Raw genomic sequence first — 20,515 nt, forward strand, 5'->3', positions numbered from 1 at the left:
TACTGCTTAAAAGACAACCAACAGTCAAAGCAACCACTAAGCAAATATTGGTAAGTCAGTTGAACCATAATTTTGAGAACAAAATTAAATATTAAGCGCTCTAGTGGTGCATTTGAGAGCTCAACGACACCAAGTACGTTTAACATTGTGCCATTTAGTTGATAGATGCTCTGCCGATCGTTGCATGAAAACAATAATGATAAAGAGTAGTTGCGTGGTATTTGGAGTGGTATTGATAGAATGGTAGCAGTGAAGCAAAACTGCCTGGAAAATTATTACGCCTCAATTGTGAACTAAAGAGTTTACAACACATTACACTCTTGTTGACCTCCAGTATTGAGCAAACTTCAAATTTGATGATTAATTTGAGAATATTTCACAGAAGTGGCCTTCGAGCTGTTAAGAATTCTCGCTCGCGTTGCATTTATTGAGCTAAAGATTGGCTCAAATGAACTACTTTGTTGCAGCGTGTATTAACTTATACCAAGGAGGCATTTACCCACCAAATCTTAATTCACAATTCGAAACTTCAAGGTTGCTTTGCAGCAGTAACCCGAAGACCCTCGAGTATTCATTTCAAACTACAAATAACATTGCTGGGACTATTTGAATGCTATTTGACTGAGAGAAAAGATTGTGTGGAGGATATTGATGGCAGAGCAGTTCAGATAATTGGTTGGTTGTTGGCTTAGAAGAGGCGAACTAGTTCAGTGCGACCAGCAAACGCGGACGACAGGCGACCGGGATATTTATTATTATGGAAGTGGAATAGCAGGCATTTAATTACAACTTAGGGAATAAAGGGAAAACGAGGCCTGCTTTTGTTCAACTCGGCGCCAACATTGGGAGCGCGTGATATTTAGAGAGAATAGCTGAGTGGACAAATGCAATAGGGATTTGTCTACAATACACTCCTATTGTACAACCACCACCACCACCACCACCACCACCACCACCACCACCATCAACTGAAAACTTGAAGAAATTCACAATACCAAAATCGGCAAATCGAAGCGAGCGGTGGAAAGAGAACGGAGGAACAAGCTATAGAGGTGAAGAAAATTGAGCGAGCTAGCTAAGAAACAGCTAGAGAAACTAACTAAGAGAACGAAGGAATATTTGCTCTAATAGAGAACTGAATCGCTTACCTACTAGCTCATTTCCTCACTTGTTCTTACGCGGCGCATGCACTGTATTGCAAGCATGTGTGCATGGAAAGAAAATAAATAGGGGAATACAAAATGAAAAGAAGAGACAACATTTTAACCGGACTAACCAGAGTGCAGTGAGCAAATGGAGAGAGAGAGAGCCCATTTGTAATAAATACAAATCACACGTACAATTACAACAATGGCCAGCAACCGAGAGAGAGAGAGAGAGAGAGAGAGAGAGAGAGAGAGAGAGAGAGAACGAGGAAAGGGAATGATTGTCTAGGTGATTGGCCCCCGAAATCATATGAACTGAGCCCCCGAAATCATGTGAACTGAGACGTTATCAGACACACACACATACATAGAAAGGCATTATGGCGCTTTGTTATCATTACTCTTAATTACAGCTTCGTACTCAGTCAGCGGTTATCTAATTTCAAAAACAGCGGCGAGGAGCGACAGCGGATACTCTGCAAATTCGATATTCAACTGCCACCACTCCACTCACTACATTGCAGCGAACATAAACTGGAGAGCAATTATTCCAGCGAGATAGCGCAAGACAAAATGATTACTCTACCTGGATAGGAACGCAGACACAAGATGCTCAAGTCAAATATGGACACAGACAACAGATTGCAACTCATTGCGAGAGAGCGACAGGGCAATTAAACGAAAGGTCAGCCAAAAACTTACGCTTTTACTACTACATGTTCATTTTCATTGTACCTTTTTCTTCACGTGTTCATTCTCTCGCATTACAATACATGCCTGCACATAGTTTTTTCTAACTAAAGACATTTAAACTAAAAGCAATGACTCTTTTCGCGAGTTTTATTGCTTAAAGCCTTTTTGTTTTTTTTTGTCTGCAAAATTGGCAAATTTTAAGTACAAAAACCAGTTCGTTGAGCATTACTAAGTTCAAAAATAGCTTATTTAGCAATCAATTGTTTTCCAAGCAAGGAAGAAAGTGATATTTCCACTATCAATTCTCCAATTTTGAGTTGCGCCTTCTTAGAAGCTTAAAGTACCTAGTGCAACACTGTGGCTTCAGTTTGTCTTTAATCCGCGAACAAATCAACTTCAAAACTACAATTTACGCAGTTTCCTACGAGTGAAACTTTTGTACCGTCTTTGGTGGCATGTTCGGAAAGTCAGGCAACTTTTTGCGAAGCCACTTAGTAAATTGAAACTTCATCAACTAAAACCAAATTTTTGACTTTTAAAATTCTAAATGAAACTTTTGTCGAATAAAACTAAAAAACTCTCTAGAACAAATCTATCTTTCATTTTATACATGAAAATTTTATACAGGAACAATTAATCGCTTTATATTTCTTTCAAATTCAACACCAAAACATCTGTTTTTGAATAGAAGCATTATGAGATATAATATAAAATGATGCACTGATCTAAAAAAAAAGCACTGAATTCAGATTTTGATAGTGTTTTTACCAATCATATTATTACAACTAACAAAAAAAACAGTTTAAGATTACATGCATCGATAAATATTATGCAAAATTTTAATATTAAATCAACAGCTAATATTGAACCTCAAATCAATCCAGGACACATTGGAGTACATGGCGACTGTGGGATCCTTTTTGAAAGCAATTAAGAAAAAATGTTTTAAGCAATTAAGAGAAAGCAAATAAGAAAATCAATTAAGAAGAAATTAGGAAAATTCTTTGCGTTGATGTGATTTTTCATTGCTAAAAGTTTTCTATTGTCCTCCAAAATCTGACTTGTGAATTAGATTCCAAGTTTGCAACCCCGATTAAAGAAACCATCTTCAAGTAATGAAGTTTTATAGTTGAGGTTGCAGAACTAGGTTTTGTTCTTCTGATTCACCTGTAGTTTCATAGTGGGATAGCTGTTGTCTATATATACTGGTAGCCTATTATTTTAAAGTTTCCAAAGAAGAAAGTTAATTTGTTGTCTAGGACGAGTTTGATTGGAAGGATGTTATAATTAGTTATTTTGTTTACAAGAGCTGAAGAGTAGTGCAGGTGGCTAATTACTAGAGCATTGAGTAACAGCAGTTTTGATTTATCGGGAATAGGAGTTATAATTGAATACAGTTTTCATACCACAGGCCATTTCTCAAAATATTTTTGATCTCCTTTTCTGCATAGAATTTTGTCAGTAAACTCAAATTTACTTGACTGAACGTTTAGCACAGATATTAAGCGACCTTATTTAAAAAATCTCCTTTAGTTTTTTATTAGATGCTTTTTACAGCAAATTATATACTGTTTTAGCTTCATTAAGCGTGAGTGAGTGCTGTTCATAATGAGTTATCTCCGTTAAACAAATTTGAAGTAATTGATTTGCTTCTGATGGGCTGGTACTAGCGCAAAACAAAGAAGTGTCATGTGCGTACTGCACTAGTGTGCAGTTTTCGGAGATTGTTTTTTTTATTAATGACATAGATGTTAAAAACTAGAGAACCTAAAGTGGTACCTTGTGGAACTCCCCTCTTAAGTTGGATCCACTCAGATTCCGTATTTTCTACTATTCTTTTCTTTAGCCGATCAGTGAGAAAATTCAATATAAGTGCGGTGCTTACGAAAAAAAGATTTCTATTCATCAGGTATCGAAAATCTACTGTGCATCAGGTATTGAAAATGTTCTCTTATTCTTATAGCTCAATCTTTCCCCATTATTAAACGAAGTTCAGAACATTAACGAAACATATTTTTGGTAATCGAATTTGTTAGATTTCTTTTCCAAACGGCAGGATCAAAGACGTTCATTGAAGTTGGTACTGCATAGGTTAAGGCTTGTCTCATCACTATTTAAAGCTTGTTCATGGTTGTCTCATTGCAACTCAAAACCTAACAACTAATTTAACTGCATCTAATGCTTTAAGATATTAATTTGGCTTGCTAGAACTCACTTTTCTTACACTTTAACGCGATGTCTTGAACACTTCAATGAAAACAGGCAAACAAACTTATTAGCAGCCTGATGTGGTGTCCAAACTTCTCAAAATTGCCTCCAAATCATGAAAATTTACCTCAACAGTTTTGGCGAATTGTATACTTTGAGAAATGGAGCTCAAAGAGCTGTGAGCACACTTAATGCCCTCAGGTTTTTTAAGCAGTTTATCCCACTCTTGAGGTTAAAATGTTAAATGGTCAGAGGATAAATCGATCAAAAAAATCAAAATAATTGCTGGAAACTTTGCTTAAGAGCAATTTAACAATATTTGTTGAGAATTACTTCAACAAAATAGCCGGTATCACCAACTTCATGATCTACTTCAAACAATTCTTAGAGCTTATCTGAAACGTGCATTTTAACCAGTTTTGTCATTCACTAAAATCCATGTCATTTTTTTGTCAGCTTCATGTACAGCATGCATGAGCCTGAGAGTCTCTTCAACACATTTTTACCAATATTTTGCGCCGAAACAAAGATGCATCACGAAAAAAAACCTGACGAGAACCAACTGTAGAAAAATGTTTATGGAAAAACCGTGGCAAACTTTTGTCGTTTTGTATTTAAGTATACCGAAAAAGTGTTACAAATTTGACTACATGTCAAAACACAATCGAGTAACGTCGGGCGAATTGATCTAACACAACCGTTGAGCGGTTGCCTAGAAGGGGGTGAGCAGATGAGCCCAAGCGTTGGGAGGGGCGGAGAGGGAGAACTGGACTCGAGGGTGGTCCAAATCGCCAGGTGGAGGAGGGTGCACGGGTGATTGTTGGGGGGGGGGGGGGGGGGGACTGAGGGGGTGGGAGGGTTTGGTAAAAACATTCAAGATTGGGAACCACCCTTTACACCTTAAAATTGTCTCCTCAAAACCGTTTCGTGAATCACATACTTAGAGACTAGTAAGGCCCTAAGAGAGCTGCTCAGCCACTTAATGCCCTTCGTGATTTACCTGTTTATTTCGTTTTAGGGGACGAAAAGTTAAAAGGGTCCGACGAGAATTCGGTCGACAGAAAAATCTCACAAAGACCACAGGACTAATACAATTTCCACAAATTTTGTTGAGAGCAAATAAAAACAATTTTAAAAATCAAAGAAAAGGCAAGTGAAATGAATAAATGTTGAGCAGTTCAACTATTATAACAACGATTATGTAAAATAACATTTATAATAAAAATTGGAGTACGATGTATAATAAAAACCCCTTAAATTACTCGCAAGACAATTTGCAGCAATCAATTATTTATTGCAGTTTCAAAACTGCGGACTTTTTAAAACGAATTTTCCAGGTACTCAGTTAACAAACAATAAATGCTTTTCATTGACGCAAAATTATGCACGCAAAATTCAGTTATTTGAAGTCAAGAAAAAAGCCAAGGCAAAGCAGATACGAGTTTATTCTACATCTTTCTAAGCGTTATATCTGTCGCCGTCAAGTATTTTCACAGTAACGCCCACATATGGTACTTTGCTCAAGTACTTTTAAGGCCAAGTTGTCCTTTTCGCTTGATTGTTTCTTTGTCTAACCGAATTCACTAATCGTCCTCAAAGAAGTGACAACGGGGAAATTGCTGTAGAGTTTTCTAGGAGCCTTACAAGGCTTTAAGGAGTACACGATTCCCCTGAACAGCTGAGGTTAAATTTCTGGTGCGCAGTTGGCAACTATAAATTTGGACAACGCCCACATTTTTTTCCTCATTAACTCAAGACAGGTTATTACCACTTCGCTTAAGTTAGCAAACACCAAAGCCAAACTCGCCAGCAATTTGAGAGCAAGCAGACCAATAATAGGGTCTGCCATTGTTTGATTAATATGTTCTAAGCGTCAATAGTCTGTAGGTTATCTTTTTTCTGGTCGCGTTTTCCTCTGACTGTTTGCCGAGAGACCCGCGCAGAGCCATACAGCGCTAAATTGCTGTGCAGGGCTGTTAACACTTTAATTAGTCTCCTAGAGGACGGTTCACAACAACTGCAGAGAAAATGTTTATTGTCCTAACTTTTTGTACTACTTAAAAATTGTACGTAACAAAACAATCAAACCAAAACAATTAGGGCAAATATGCAAGCTTATTTGAAGAGTCAATTTGAAGGCAGTTGAGACATCTTTTCTCACGACCAAATTTAATGATATTTTGCAGAACAACTAAATAGATTAAAAACAAACCAGATAGTGGACGCTATTTCGATTGAAAATTGTAGGTAGCCAGACTGCTATTTCTTAATGGGATTATACATGGATTACTAATATTAGCAAAATTTTTGTTTTGCTTTTAAATGCATTTTGCTTTTCCATATATATTTTTCTGTTTAATGGACAGTCACTGACCAAACAAACAGAGTTGCAAGATCTTGAAAGAACATATAATACGACTTCTTGAAAAATGTAAATGATTTTTGATTCTGCTTTTCTATTGCGGATATTTTTCAATAATTCACGATGTATTATATGTTCCTTCAAGACCTTGCAACTCTTGTTTGTTTGGCCAGTGACTGTCCAACAAACAGAAGAAAACTAAATATGGATAAGCAAACAGACAAAGTGCATTTAAAAGTAAAAAAAAATAAACTTAAGTTAGACCTGGCCCATCAAACATTGCACTGCCTCCTCTTAATAACAATAAATATTCCTAAATAACCTGGTAATCAGAAAACTTAACTCAAAAAAGAAGAGGAAAAAAGGGATCAATTTTCGATCAAATTAAATCAATTTTTGCACTTAAAATTATTTCAGAAATGATATATGCTGCACGAAGTGATCAGCCTATCAGCGAGAACCAGTAAGTGCAACCAATAAACACTTAACGTAAATTGCACAAAATTTGAACAGTTCAAACAAAGCGTCTGAGAACGCGAAATGATTACAAAAAAAACAGCTCGATATTGTATCGTAAAGTCTTATAAATGGCTAAAATTGTCAAAAATCCCCGAGGTGAAATTCTAATGATAACTATTTGGACAGAAATGTTTTAAGCTGAAAGAAAAATACTGCTTAGAAAATGCCACAGACGAACAGCAAAATCTGCTCGCTTAGCAAAAATTTTCTTCACACTTTATTCTTCGCTCAAAAATGTGGCATGAACATTCTCTTATCTCTCAAATTCTTTCAGCAATTAGACCAAAACAGTTACACCAATTAACAAAAGTAAATGTTGAAAAAGCAAAATTACTTAGTTATCTGACTGCTTTCGAAGCGTATTTTCAGTAAGATTCCGAAATGCGTTTGTGTTCAATTTGGTATGAATACACTTCAGATCGATAAAATGTTCACTGAACTAAATTATAGCAAAAATAACAAAACATAACCTACTAACGTCGGGCAAATTGCTCTTGAACGACTGGCGAGAGGTTGGCTTTGCTTTGGTAGTATGTGTGTGGTGTGTGGGGGGAGGGGGGCAAGCGTTGTGGGGAGGGGGCTGGGGTAAAGCAATGGGGGTAGGTTTGGGAAGGCTAGATGAAAGGGGGTTCAAATCGACAGGTGGCGAAGGGTGAACAATGGAAGTATTGAGGGGGAAAGGGTGGGGTGACTGAGGGGCCTAATTTTTAAGATTAAGAACAACGCTTCAAACTACAAAATTTTCTCAAAACAGTTTTGGTGAATCGCATTCTGAGCGCAAAGTAAGGCTTAGGGCTCTAAGAGAACTTAATGCCCTCCGAGCGCTAACTGTTAATCCCTCTTTTGAAGACGAAAAGTCAAATGAGTCCGACGCAAAATCGCTACAAATTTCGTTTGAGAGCAATTAAACAACTCACAGAAAAAATCCAGATAGATCTCAACATTTTACATAAGACGGGGGAAACTTCTATCTGGATTTTCTCCGTAAGTATGTTTGTTATTTTTCTAGAATTTAGAGCAATTGAAATTCTATCGATTTGCAGTTTATATAAAACAGAGACAACGAGTTCAGAATGTTACTGAAAATGCCCTTCAAAAACAGCCATATTTCTACGTAATTTTGCTAATTGAACGTCTACCTTTGTTAACGGGTGTAGTTTTCACTTACGCCATTGACTTTTATATCCTGGCTTCAAATACACCGAAATAATATCGATCAAAAAGAAGATACGCCAATTAGGAGTGTCACCGAACCGTGACTTCTAGAAGTTATAGGGCTCAAAATTGGTGGGAGAAACAGCACCACACCGAACAAAATTGACTGTATGGAGAAATCGGATGGAAGTCAGCTTTACACAAAAGCAGGAAAGAGATATTTACAGAATGAGAGATTTAAAAAACCTATCCATAAAGCTGTAAATAGAATGATATCGATGATCATACAAATGCCGAATTATCTACCTTTAAATTCAAATTGCCAATGACACGCACATATAATTCACCATTCGAGAACAGTGTACCCGCTTTCAGTACAAGGATGGTAATGTTAGCCCGCTCAGATTAGGACTGCTACTAATAAATACCATTTGTGTTCAGCGAATTGATAAAAAATATTGCAGGTCACCCTTTCTCCACGGCGATTTTTTAAAACTTTGTAAGTGAATTATCCATCTATTTCGAAAATGAAGAACACTTTGATCAGTTTTAATACGCTTTAATAATCCAAGTTTTTTAGCATTCAAGTTTACAATGTCCTAGCCTTGTACAACACTTTTACGAGTAGCAACTTGTTACCGGTATCAAAAACCCAGACGAAAACTTGCCAAATAGATAATGCAGCTATTGCATTTGAAAATGCCCCCAATTATATGTGGCGTTGAGCTAGGTGAAATAAATACTATGCAACGCGAAAAAGCTAGATAAAATGATATCCAGAACAAACCTACGAGTCGAGCCTTATCATACTAAACACCTGAGTGTGGCTTTATTATTTAAACTAGGCCTTCTGAAGACAAGATCGGGCCAATTACCTAGTCATCTTTTGAACACCCGATTGTTTGGGCCTATTCTCGCGTTTTATTTTGAAGATCTGATTGGTTCGCCAATTATTCAAATATTTTGTTTATGGAGATAGGCTCTTAGGACTTAAATGGATAATAATACTGTCAATAGCCCAATTGCCGACAATTAGATGAAGATCAGCTGAATACTAAATAGGAAAATAACGCTTAGCTTATAGAAAGGCTTTCTTATTTTGGAGAAATGCTGACTTTTAACAATGCCAGGCTAGGTCAACTATAACCGTTTAAAAAATTGCCACAGCAATGTCGCAAAATAGAACGTGGAGTTCTACAAACTTAGTTCAACAAACTATAGACAAAAAAGTTGCAAACCAAAATTCTGATTTTAAATTCTATATCTTATAAAAATTTTAAATAAGTCCTGTAACATTTTAGTGAATCGGAGGGGGAGGGGGCAACGATGGGAGGGTGTCTTTGCTGACGGGCCTTTACGGCCTGAACGATGCGCAGGGGTGTGGATTGGGATGGGAAGTGAGGGGGGTGTGGTGGTTGTGTGTGTGAGGGGGGGGGGGGCAATTTCTAAGAACCACCCTTCACACTAAGTATTAGTCTCCAAAACAGTTTCTGTGAATCTATTACTTGGAGACTAGTAAGCTGAAAGGCTCTAAGAGCACTTAATGCACGCTCAAAAATCAAGAAGTCAAGCGTGAAAAAGTCACCCAAGTAAAAACGGTCCAAAGAGAATTTTGCAAACGAAAGACACATGTTTACAACAATTGCTTCCAACAACGCTCGGGAGCAATTAAAGACAAAAAAACGATAGGAAACCCAATCTTTACCTTTGGTTAGTACAAACCTATGAAGAAACTCGGATCTATTCCGTTTTGCCCCCCCCCCCCCCCCCCCCCCGGCGCACGTGCTTTTTCACATCGTAAAGTGCTATATAAAAACATATAATATGTAACTGGGCGCGTACAAAACAGAAGAGATCCAGATTCCAATCACAACCCCCCTATGATTTCGGGGCCAATAAAACATTAAACAAAAGCATAGCTGGCAGATTGCCAGAAAATAGCCGCAATAGCTTCGTAGATCTGCAGTCTAAAAAAACAGTAAAAAAAGACCGAAAATTCGTCTTTTCATTGAAGGCTGATATTTTATATTTTGATTAAAAATCTGTTTAAGCTTTTGCTGCTTCTACTAGCTGCTCTCAAATAACCTTCATTTAGAGTGACACACACACCCATTTGATCTTATCTCTTTGAATTAAAGTAAATAAAAGTGAATTTCAAAGTGAGAAGTCATTTTTGAGAGTGAGGTAAGTCAAGTGTGACCAAAAATTTAATCCCGCGAATGAAAAAACTCGCTCCACTAAGAGCGAAAAATGACGTCACGCACGCACTCTAGTTGAAATTCCATGAACGAAGGAACAAAAAGCAGATTTGAAGTGGTTGTGACGTCATATGGTCGTAACAAAAATCGCGACAACGAAATAAAAAAAAACCAAGAGAAGGCCAATTATAGCCCCAGCTATCGCTGTCCGGCTATTAATAAAAACTATTTTTCATTTGTTCCGGTCATTCGCAAATTTTGACAATGGTCCAAAGTTTTAATGAGCACGGCGATTTCAAAAATTTTCACGGCTATTAGATTGCAGCATTAGCATGTCAAATGTTGTGAAACGCTAAAAACAAAAAAAAACTAGGAGAAAAAACTAAAGTAAATACGCTCTAAACCAAACTATCTTCTTTGACATGAAAAAGAGGTGACATCTTAAATAGACGTACCAAAATGTAGAAATCTTAACGAATGTGATTGGCTGCAATTTAAAACACTGTACCTTTATGCTTTCAATTAGTCTCAATTTGATATAGCCTAATGCCAGATTATAGATTTTTTACAGCATCTGACCATGCCTAGCGGGCCATGGCCATGCCTCAGCGGCCCGTGGGACTTGATATGAATCTATCACAACCGAACGTGAGACCAATTTCCTTCCAACAAATATAATTTTTATCTTTCAGCTTATCGCAATTTCTGAGCACATGGAGAACTTGCTGACCAATCAGAAAACAATATTCCCATTTTCTCAATTGTGATTTGCTAGCAATAAAATTTTTATATTTTGGTACGTCAGCCATTTTCACTAGCGCCGAAAAAGAACAGTGTTTGTGTTATTAAAGAAATCCCATTCAACTCTATAGATGTTGTCCAAAAAATTGAAATTTGCCAAAACTTAATAAAAAAAATTACCTCCATAATACGAAACGTACTCCATTGTTACTAAGAATTGGGTTGCTAAAACCCGAAGTCAAAGCATCTATCCATTCTCTCGCGTTTCCATTGATGCTTACCCATTTCCTTCAAAAGTAATTATCGGGATCCCTAACGAGTTTCTATTTAGTCCATGCAGCGACAGAAGTTTTCCCCCGTAATTTGCAATTTCAATCGCAATTGCAACGATTTGAGTGGAATTTGGTTGGATCTAAAAGATGCAAAAAATTTGTAAATATTATGTTAAACCTGAATCGTATCTGTTAGTTTGGTTAAGCCGAATAAAAAGCCTTAAAAACACGCTTTCCATCGCTAAGTTCCGGTAATCATTTTTTCATAAAAAGTATTTTCCATTCAGGTTTGATAAAAAATATATATATCAAGTAGATGAGATTAGCTTAGGAAGCGATTGACCCATCGCGACATAAATGGCTTTGTTTGAGAAGCCGATCATTTTCAGGCTGATTATTGTTTCTGTCTGTTAATTTTAATGTCCCCGTGGTTCTGTAAAAATTAAAATATCTGCGAAGTCGAGCTTTAAAACCTTCTATGATTTTTTTAATCAAAAGAAATGATATAAACTGCTTTTCTTTATCAAAATAATTGAAACAGTTGGTTGTCAATTTTTTTCACCTAAGCTTATCATTAATACTAGCAGGCCCGCAGAAAAAAATAACAAGCAAATCATTTACACGAATAAAAGGTTTAAAAGAAGTTAAAGTTTCTGCACCGACTCGGCTCGAACCCATGCCCCTCGTTTAACAACCATAGGTCACACCACTTGAGCTAACCATGCGTATTTCTATAGCAAATTTCTGGACGATGGCGTTTGCCACTCTCTTGTTTTTGTTATACCGCATGCCTAAAGAGGGTAAAAAAGTGCATATTAGAAGCTTAAATATGATGGCAAAGCGGGTCACCAAACCCAATTATGCTAGGCTGCATGATTAAGGACCCCTAAAACATGTTACGATATGAGCAATGTTAAGCATTGTGCTCAATTGCGACTGATATTTAATATCATAGACGGAGATTAGACAATACGACAAACTGCTGAAAACTTAGTTTCATAGCAATTTTATGGTTAAAGGTAATAAAGCCGCAAGTCAACAGCTATAATAAAATTCAACTGTTGGCATCCTGTGGAGGACCGAGACAGCTGTTTGACTTTTCCAATTCAGTCGGTTTGAAGCTACTGGTATATTCTGTTTTGGGTGGGACTATATGCTCAACTGGTTTTCTCTATACTTAAATTTGAGAGAAAAACAGAGGAACCAAAGTGAAAGAGAGAGAGAGAGAGAGAGAGAAACGGAAAGAAGGAAAGAGAAGAGAGAGAGAGAGAGAGAGAGAGAGAGAGAGAGAGAGAGAGAGGGAGAAAGAGAGAGGGAGAGAGCGAGAGGAAAAAGAGTGAGGAAAAAAGAGTGAGATAGAGAGAGAACGGAAGAAAGAAACGAAAGATGAACAATAACGGGAAAGTGAGAAAGACACAAGAAAAAGAGAGAAAGCACAGGGAGAACTAAGGAAAGGAAAAAGAAACGATACAAAAAGAAACGAAAAAAAGAAAGAAAAGTAAGGAAATAAAGTGCGAAAAAGGATTGCTCTATAATTCGTTTGGGGCCAACAATACTAACGGAGGAAATCCACCGGTTTTAGGGAAAATCACCATTCAAAAATTTGAAATAAAAAACAAAAAGAACAACCAAGAGAAAGGAAAGAAGAATCGCTACAAAGAGAAAAGAATTACCATTTTTCTTCTTCATCCCCCAAACACACACAGGAACATTAACGGACTCGTGTCACAAGAATTGCTCTCGAACGCCAAGCGGCATGATGTTGGTTAGAAATTTTCATGTCTACAAAAGGGAAGGGACTCGACACGTGTTCGAACCCTCGACCCTGAATAGCGGTCCTCCATCGTACCAATTGAGCTATAGCCACTACAAATCACCCTTTCTCACAATCGCGTTTATTTTATCAATAAAAATATTTCAGAGTGAGAGCATTTGAGATCACGCAAAAATCAAAGAGAAAACCGTGAAAAAATTAGTTGAAAGCTAAGAGTGTTCTAGAATTGCGCAAAATCTGTTAAGCTAAAACTTTGCACAAAAAACACGTCTAAAATAAATACTTCAAACTCCATTAGGGAGCAATTAAAAAACATGTACCACCCAAGACAGTAAATACTCCCTCTGGGCGAGCATACTTTCAAGCCATCATAGCCTCGGGGTAACTGCACCTGACAAACAGCCTTCCTTTTGTCCCAGGCTCTGTTCTCACCCCTTTACTTTGAGTGAGCCTTTTAGATCATCGATCTGTCTTGATATGTTCGCTTAACCATGCTGCCCAATGCGGCTCTTAAACATGCTATTCGAGACGCCCCTTAAACATGCAAAAATTTTGTCCCATTTTCGAGCTTACGCGTTTAATATATAGGATGAAGAGATATCATTATTACCAGGACATCTTAGAAGCAAACATCAACTCTGATTGCAGAACTAATTTCAGAACAGTTGAAATTACGAAAGTATAAACCTCGGAGGAATTGCTCTCGAACGACTAGTGGGAGCTCTAGCCAATTGCAGCCTGCTTCAGTCGCGGAGGGGGAAGGGGGGAGGGAGGACGGAGGGGAGTCTAAATGGGACTAAGAAGTTCAGTAGTGGTCTTCAAATAACCACATTAGAGGTTAACATATACCACTATTAAGATTTAAAGTGAAGAATGGCACCAGTTTCTGCGCAATTTTTTAACTATTAGTATTAAATTGCCGCCCATTGAGTTCAGCTGCTTGATATTGTGATTGAGATAAAATTTTAGATCGCGCGAAATGCAAAAAGTCAAGGGCGTAAAAGTCATTCGAAAAGTCAAAATGGTCAAGCCAAAATTTTGCATAAAAAAGACACACGTTTACAATAATTGCAATGAACTTCGTTCAAGAGCAATTAAAAAGCAGAATAGAAAAAATACTCCTCGTATAAAGTGGCCTTCATTTCAATTATTTAAAAAATTTCTGCGTTTGTTTCTGATTAATGGATTTATCTGACTGATGGGTAACTGCCTGGTTGTGCTTTTTCAAATTAATGCAAATTTTTCACCCATGTTCGACGTTTTTGAACATCACAATGCAAAAATAGCAAAATGTGACCAAAATTTCTAGACAACAAAAATAAAAATACCAAAAAAAATGTATAGCATAGAAAGGCAGATAACGCACCGAACTTCAATTCAAAGCAAATGGTCAACAGCATACCAATCTTACATAGTCACAATGTTTTACAGCGCTTATTATTTTTGGAAAATTTCTGTATATCTACGAAATGCAAATATTACGGATTCCGTCAAATAGTAATCAAAAAGCTTCATTCTCCTTGTTAACCCTCAAACGCGACGAAAACTGTTATGCGGCTTGTTAGCCCATTAGTGTATTCTGATTTGCAATTTAAAATATTCACCTGAGGGCAATTGACAATTTTTACCTGAAAAAGTATTTAAATTACATAGAAATTCATAAATTTTAAGAGAAGGGAGGGAGGCTGACAGATGGACGTGGCCACAGATATCTATGCAATGAGTGGAACGAATCAATAGAGGAGAGATCCTGCTACAGTATTCAACAAATCTCGAGACGACAAAATCGAGATCGAGACAATAAAACTTTGGTGAAAGATCTCACGAGGGGAGACGTTCAAGTCAAGTTTTAGGAATATTCCAGCAGAAACAGCTAAGCCCAGACTCAACACAAAACGAAATTAACTCCGAATCTGCCATACGTTTAAGAGAAGGCATTTAAATGAATGGGCTCAGATAATAACTCAAACTTTTGATTATGACAATTTAGAACTAATTAACGATTTTTAGCCACGATTTGATTGGGGCACAAATCTACGATGGCGAGACTCCATTAATAAATGTAACTAAACAATTGACATATTCAATTGTAATGAAAAGATAATTAAGGAAAGAGCCAATGGACAATTTGTAGTCGCATTTTGAAACAAAAAATTGACTAATACAGAAGTGGCAAGGTTACACGACATTTAATCCCAATGCCAACTCACCCAATGCTCTTTGAACTTTTCGTTCAATTATCCGATGTTCGGTTGTGATAGTTTCATATCAGGTCCCACGTGCTATTTAATTATATAGTTGGCTAAATAGTCGTTCTGGTAATTAGCAATAGGGTATTGGGTAAAAATGGCAGGTTGGGTATCATGGCATTGGGTAAAATGGAATTGTTGTTAGATTGCCCAAACAGCAAGTTGCAAATATAGAAATGGGACTGTAACTGAACTAATAAACGTTCCAAAATAGCATTACCATAATTCATCCACATTTCTACTTTTGCATTTCCTTGGGTAAAATGGCAGGTTGGGTATCATGGCATTGGGTAAAATGGAATTGTTGTTAGATTGCCCAAACACCAAGTTGCAAATATAGAAATGGGACTGTAACTGAACTAATAAACGTTCCAAAATAGCATTACCATAATTCATCCACATTTCTACTTTTGCATTTCCTTGAGTGGTGGTACATTGCCACATATTACGCAAAATTAATTACCAATGGCAAATAAGTTCCTGCAGCAACTGATTCGAGCTTATTCCTTATTTAGAACAGACGCTGACTGCCTGCTGCTTCCACTACATTTCATTAAATTATACGTTGAATCGACTGAATAAACGTTTTGATCAACTTAATAACATCTGTATAACTTATCCATTAATCAATAAATACCCCGCGCATTCAACTAAAATAAAAAAACAGTGGCATAACAACTGGGTGGTAATATAAAATATTTCAACCCCCCCCCCCCCCCCCATATGCTCACCTTGTTTTTTGTTCACTCAATTTTGACCGATCAATATTAATTGTAGAGAGTTGGGTATCGAAGAGAGCAAAGGGATCATTTGAGAGCCCATCAAGCGTAGATCAAGAAGTTCTTTGAATTTTGTTTTTATTCCTAAGACTCAGCGAGGCTTAAAGTTTTGTGAACATTTGGCTGATATCAGTTTCATCGATAGGGATTTAAAAAAAGTTTAAATTGTTTACTAGATTAATGGTTTTACCTTAGGGGATGATTGCTGAATTGTTTGATTCAACAGTTTGGCGAATATTTTTTTGAAACACTTTTTTCATGATAAACGGCACCAAATAATGCTCATGGGCCCACTCCGTCCAAATTTGACGAAGAACACACCGAGAAATTGTCAACTCTTTGTAAGCTCAGATCACGCTATTTTTACTTCCGGTTCCTAAGAGATCTGGATTAAAACTTTTCCGGCTTATCATGTCGACACTTCTCATTTGAATTCTATTAGTGAACTGCAACTTCAGTTAAGCTGCTTACACGTGTGAATGAGAGAAAATTAAATCACGCAATACGAAAAGGTCAGGGGTGCAAAAGTCACTACGAATGTCAAAACGGTCAAGCAAAAAATTTGCAAAAAGACCAACAGGTTTAAAACCACAAGCGTCTAACGTCGGGCGAATTGCTCTCAAACAACCCGCACGCCGTTGGCTTCGGCAGCAGCCAACTGGGGCTTGGGGATGATCGAATTTGGGGGCGGGGTCAAGCGTGGGTGGATCAAGCGATAGTGAAGTATTAAAACAAACCCAACAGATTGCCGGAATAGCTTCGAAATAGTCTGGCCGTATAATATAGAAACAGATACATAGATAATTTGGAAAAATTTCTGGCCCCACTCAATAAGCTATGTACAAAACATTCAGCGATATATTAATAAAGCTTATTCAAATTAATTCCGCAGCAGCCTTTTCATTAGTGACCTTTATTACACATATGACTTCTTTTGACCGTAAACTAATTCAAATTAAACTTAAGTTTAAAGAGCAAAAATCATTTTATTGAGCGAATTAAGTCAAGAATGATCAAAATCTAATCATTCAAATGACCTTATATCTTTGACTAAATAGAGTGAGAATATGACGTCACGCGCGCAATCCCGCTAGTGAGAGGAAGAAGTCATTCAGAAAACTTTGACTTTTCAGCTTTGCTGTGTGAACAAAGGCTGAACAAAACAACAGCGTCAGACGACAAAACAAAAACCAAGATCCCCATATAATAGATCCAATCAGCTTACAGCTTCGCAGCTATATAAGACCACAGGACTAATATAACTGTTTCGTTCGAGAGCAATTAAAAACTTAACCGACTACCGTCGGGCCAATTGCTCTCAATCGACCCTCGAGCCGTTGTCTTCGTCAGTAGCTAGCCACGGTTTAGTGAGGCTAGCGATAGCTTAATAGAAGGGGCGTGAGGTGGGCTCGCGTGGATGGGGGGAGGGGTGATCCGGAGGGGGAGGAGGGACCGATGAGAGGGAGGTCTTTGCTGACGAGCCCTTATGGCCTGAACGATGTGCAGGCGTGGGGATTGGGGAAGTGAGGTGGGGGGGGGGGGGGGGTGGCTGTGTGTGTGTGTGTGGGGGGGCAATTTCTCAGGCAATACTACGTAATAGCTAGTCAAGCGTAGAGAAAACCACATTACCATTAATTTAAATTTTCATTATTTTTAGAAGTTAGTATAGTGTCTTAAAAGATGGCCAGGCAAATCATCTCGAATAAAAATTAAAAAAGGCGGACATAGCGAAAGTTCTTGGATGACAAAAATCAGCTTTCAAGTAGGCTTTAAAGAGAATGAGATTGAAATAGGAAAAAAGACTTCGCTTTTAGAAAGGCTTTCTTATTTTGGAGAAATGCTGACTTTTAACAATGCATGCTATGCAAGGCTAGGCCAACTAAAACCGTCTGAAAAAATTGCCACAACAATGTTGCAAAAAAGACCGTGGAGGCCCTTAGTTCAACAAACTACAGACAAAAAAGTTACAAACAGCAAACAAAATATCAGATTTTAAACTATATCTTGGCGTGGGGATTGCGGGAAGTGAGGGGCGTGGTTGTGTGTGTGGTGGATGGCAATTTCTAAGAACCGCCCGCCCTTCACACCAATAATTCCCGCTGGGCGCTACCTGTTTATCCCCTTTTTGACGACGAAAGGTCAAATGCATCAGACGAAAAATTGGTCAAGCAAAAAATCGCATTAAAGACCGACAGGAATTAGTTAATTGATACAAACTTCGTTCAAGAGCAATTAAACAACTCACAGAAAGAATCCAGAAAGATCTAACATTTTACAGAAGACAGGCAAACTTCTATCTGGATTTTCTCCGTTTGAGAGCAATTAATCAAGGCTAAAGAAACCTGAAAAATGACCTAAAAACTTGTCAGTGACTTGTTATCAAACCCTAGAGGAGGTTCCTTGAAACTTTGGGCTGAAAGAACTCATGAAATGACAAAAAAAATGAAAAAATTAAAAATAGTGAATGTCAAACAAAATTGAAAAAATTGCAAGTCTTGTCAGAAAAATGCTGAACATTCGTGATGTTAAAATATTGAAAACCATTGCATTGCCACAAAAAAATATGCAGTAGCCTGTTATCAAACCCTAGAGGAGGTTCCTTGACACCTAGGGCTCAAAACCCTCATAAAATAACAAAGGTTTTCAAAAAACTTAAAATAGTAAAAATTAGTGTAAATTTGCGTGATTTTGTTTGGAGTACCAAAACATACAGCTGTTAAAATGGTCATTAAAAAATTATGTGTTGCAAAGGACCTTTATCAACTTTAACCAGCCTCAATTTGAGATGAGGGCAGGGCGGCTATTAATCATAAAAACTGAAGTGCAAAATTTAAAATACATATTTCCAGACTTTGCAGTGAAGAAAAAATTCCAAACTATTTTTTGTTTCTGGAGTTGTCATAGAACCCATCTGCAAAAAGTTTCGTTGGCCAGTAATGATCGTTAAACTCAGAAATGAACAAAAAAACTCAAAAATTTTAAAAACAATTGCAAAAACAAAATCCTGCTAAAATTCGTGATATAACTTCTGAACCATTTCATTGTCTTAAGAGACTATCTATCCAGTATCCCTATTTCAAGCCTTCAATACCCTCACTGGCTGAACTTAGAACATGATAATATTTTTCGAAAAAATTAACTTTTATCAGAAAATTTCTTAAACTCGAGTTATTAAAATATTGATATTCATTCCATTATTTCTAGAAACTATGCAGCAGCCTATTATCAAACAATGGAGGAGCTCCCTGGGAACCTGGTGCCAGAAAAAAAATAAAAAAAATCAAAACAATTCAAAGAATTTGAAAAAAATTGCAAATCTATAATTTTTCTCAAATGTGTCAATTTTTCTCAAATGTGTCAATTTTTCTCATAATGTCAAACAAAATTGAAAAAATTGCAATTCTTGTCAGAAGAATGCTGAAAATTCGTGATGTTAAAACATTGAAAACCATTGCATTGCCACAAAAAAACTATGCAGTAGCCTGTTATCACACCCTAGAGGAGGTTCCTTGACACCTAGGGCTCAAAACCCTCATAAAATGACAAAGGTTTTCAAAAAACTTAAAAAAATAGTAAAAATTATTGTAAATTTGCGTCGTCAATAACCCGCCTCTATTGTAGACGGGTCCAAAAAAAATCGAAAAATAACAAAACACGAAAAATTGCAACATTTTGGTCTCGAAAATTACCTTTTAACCTTAAACTACGGCCTTCCCAGCAGCTTCGCCACACTAAGCACTTGAAGGCTTATTGAACGCGGCTAAGGGCCTCTAATGAAACTTAAGGCCCACTGCGCGCTACCTCTCACCCCTTTTTAAGGATGAAAAGTCAAATGGGTCAGACGAAAAATCGGTTAAGCTAAAAATTGCATTAAAAAGACCAACAGGACTAATATAATTGCTACAAACTTCGTTTGAGTGCAATTAATCAAATTATCAAATTAATGGAGAACTCACCAACTACATTTTTGCTCAGCTTACAGCTATTACAAAAGTGCCCTTAATAATTTCTTGCAAAAATTTTGGTGAGTAGCTTTCGTCACGCCTTCATAAAATTCAGAATCCATCAACACGGTCTATCATTATCAATTCATACGACTTGATCCATTGATGAGCAAAACATCATAGTAGAGCTACGTCTTGTTATTTATCGTCGTTTAAATTGGAAAGGGACTAAGTTTTCGATGCTTCGGTAGCATGACTCAACCAATTTCTCCTTGCCTGAAACTGATTACCTCATTGTCATAGTTCCACAAGACAACACATGACGAAGAAATCAGTCAATAAAAAGAGTTTATTATACTTTTGTTCAATTGATTATCCAATAGAGTGCAAAAAAATTGTTTGAATAACAAGTTAACTAACTGAATACTACACATAAACAAAATTTAGGATGCCGCACTTTTGGATTTCAGAAAACA

General features: G+C 37.1%; 1 protein-coding gene and 1 long non-coding RNA gene across 4 annotated transcripts in view; one reads left to right on the forward strand and one right to left on the reverse strand.

Annotated features, from left to right (window-relative positions):
- Nucleotides 1-20,515, reverse strand: part of LOC142340425 (uncharacterized) — a 65,230-nt gene that overhangs the window by 14,142 nt on the left and 30,573 nt on the right. The gene's annotated exons all lie outside the window — the stretch shown is intronic.
- LOC142340441 (uncharacterized) lies at nucleotides 131-9,418 on the forward strand. 2 transcript variants are annotated; one of them, XR_012759070.1, is made up of 3 exons: nucleotides 131-1,830; nucleotides 6,826-7,217; nucleotides 8,085-9,418. It is a non-coding gene; the product is annotated as an uncharacterized LOC142340441 (long non-coding RNA). The 2 variants fall into 2 exon arrangements; XR_012759069.1 differs by having other exon boundaries at nucleotides 6,826-6,871; nucleotides 7,937-9,416.

The sequence above is a fragment of the Convolutriloba macropyga genome, chromosome 1 (genome assembly GCF_964194025.1).
Source record: "Convolutriloba macropyga chromosome 1, txConMacr16.3, whole genome shotgun sequence".
Lineage (NCBI taxonomy): Eukaryota > Metazoa > Xenacoelomorpha > Acoela > Convolutidae > Convolutriloba > Convolutriloba macropyga.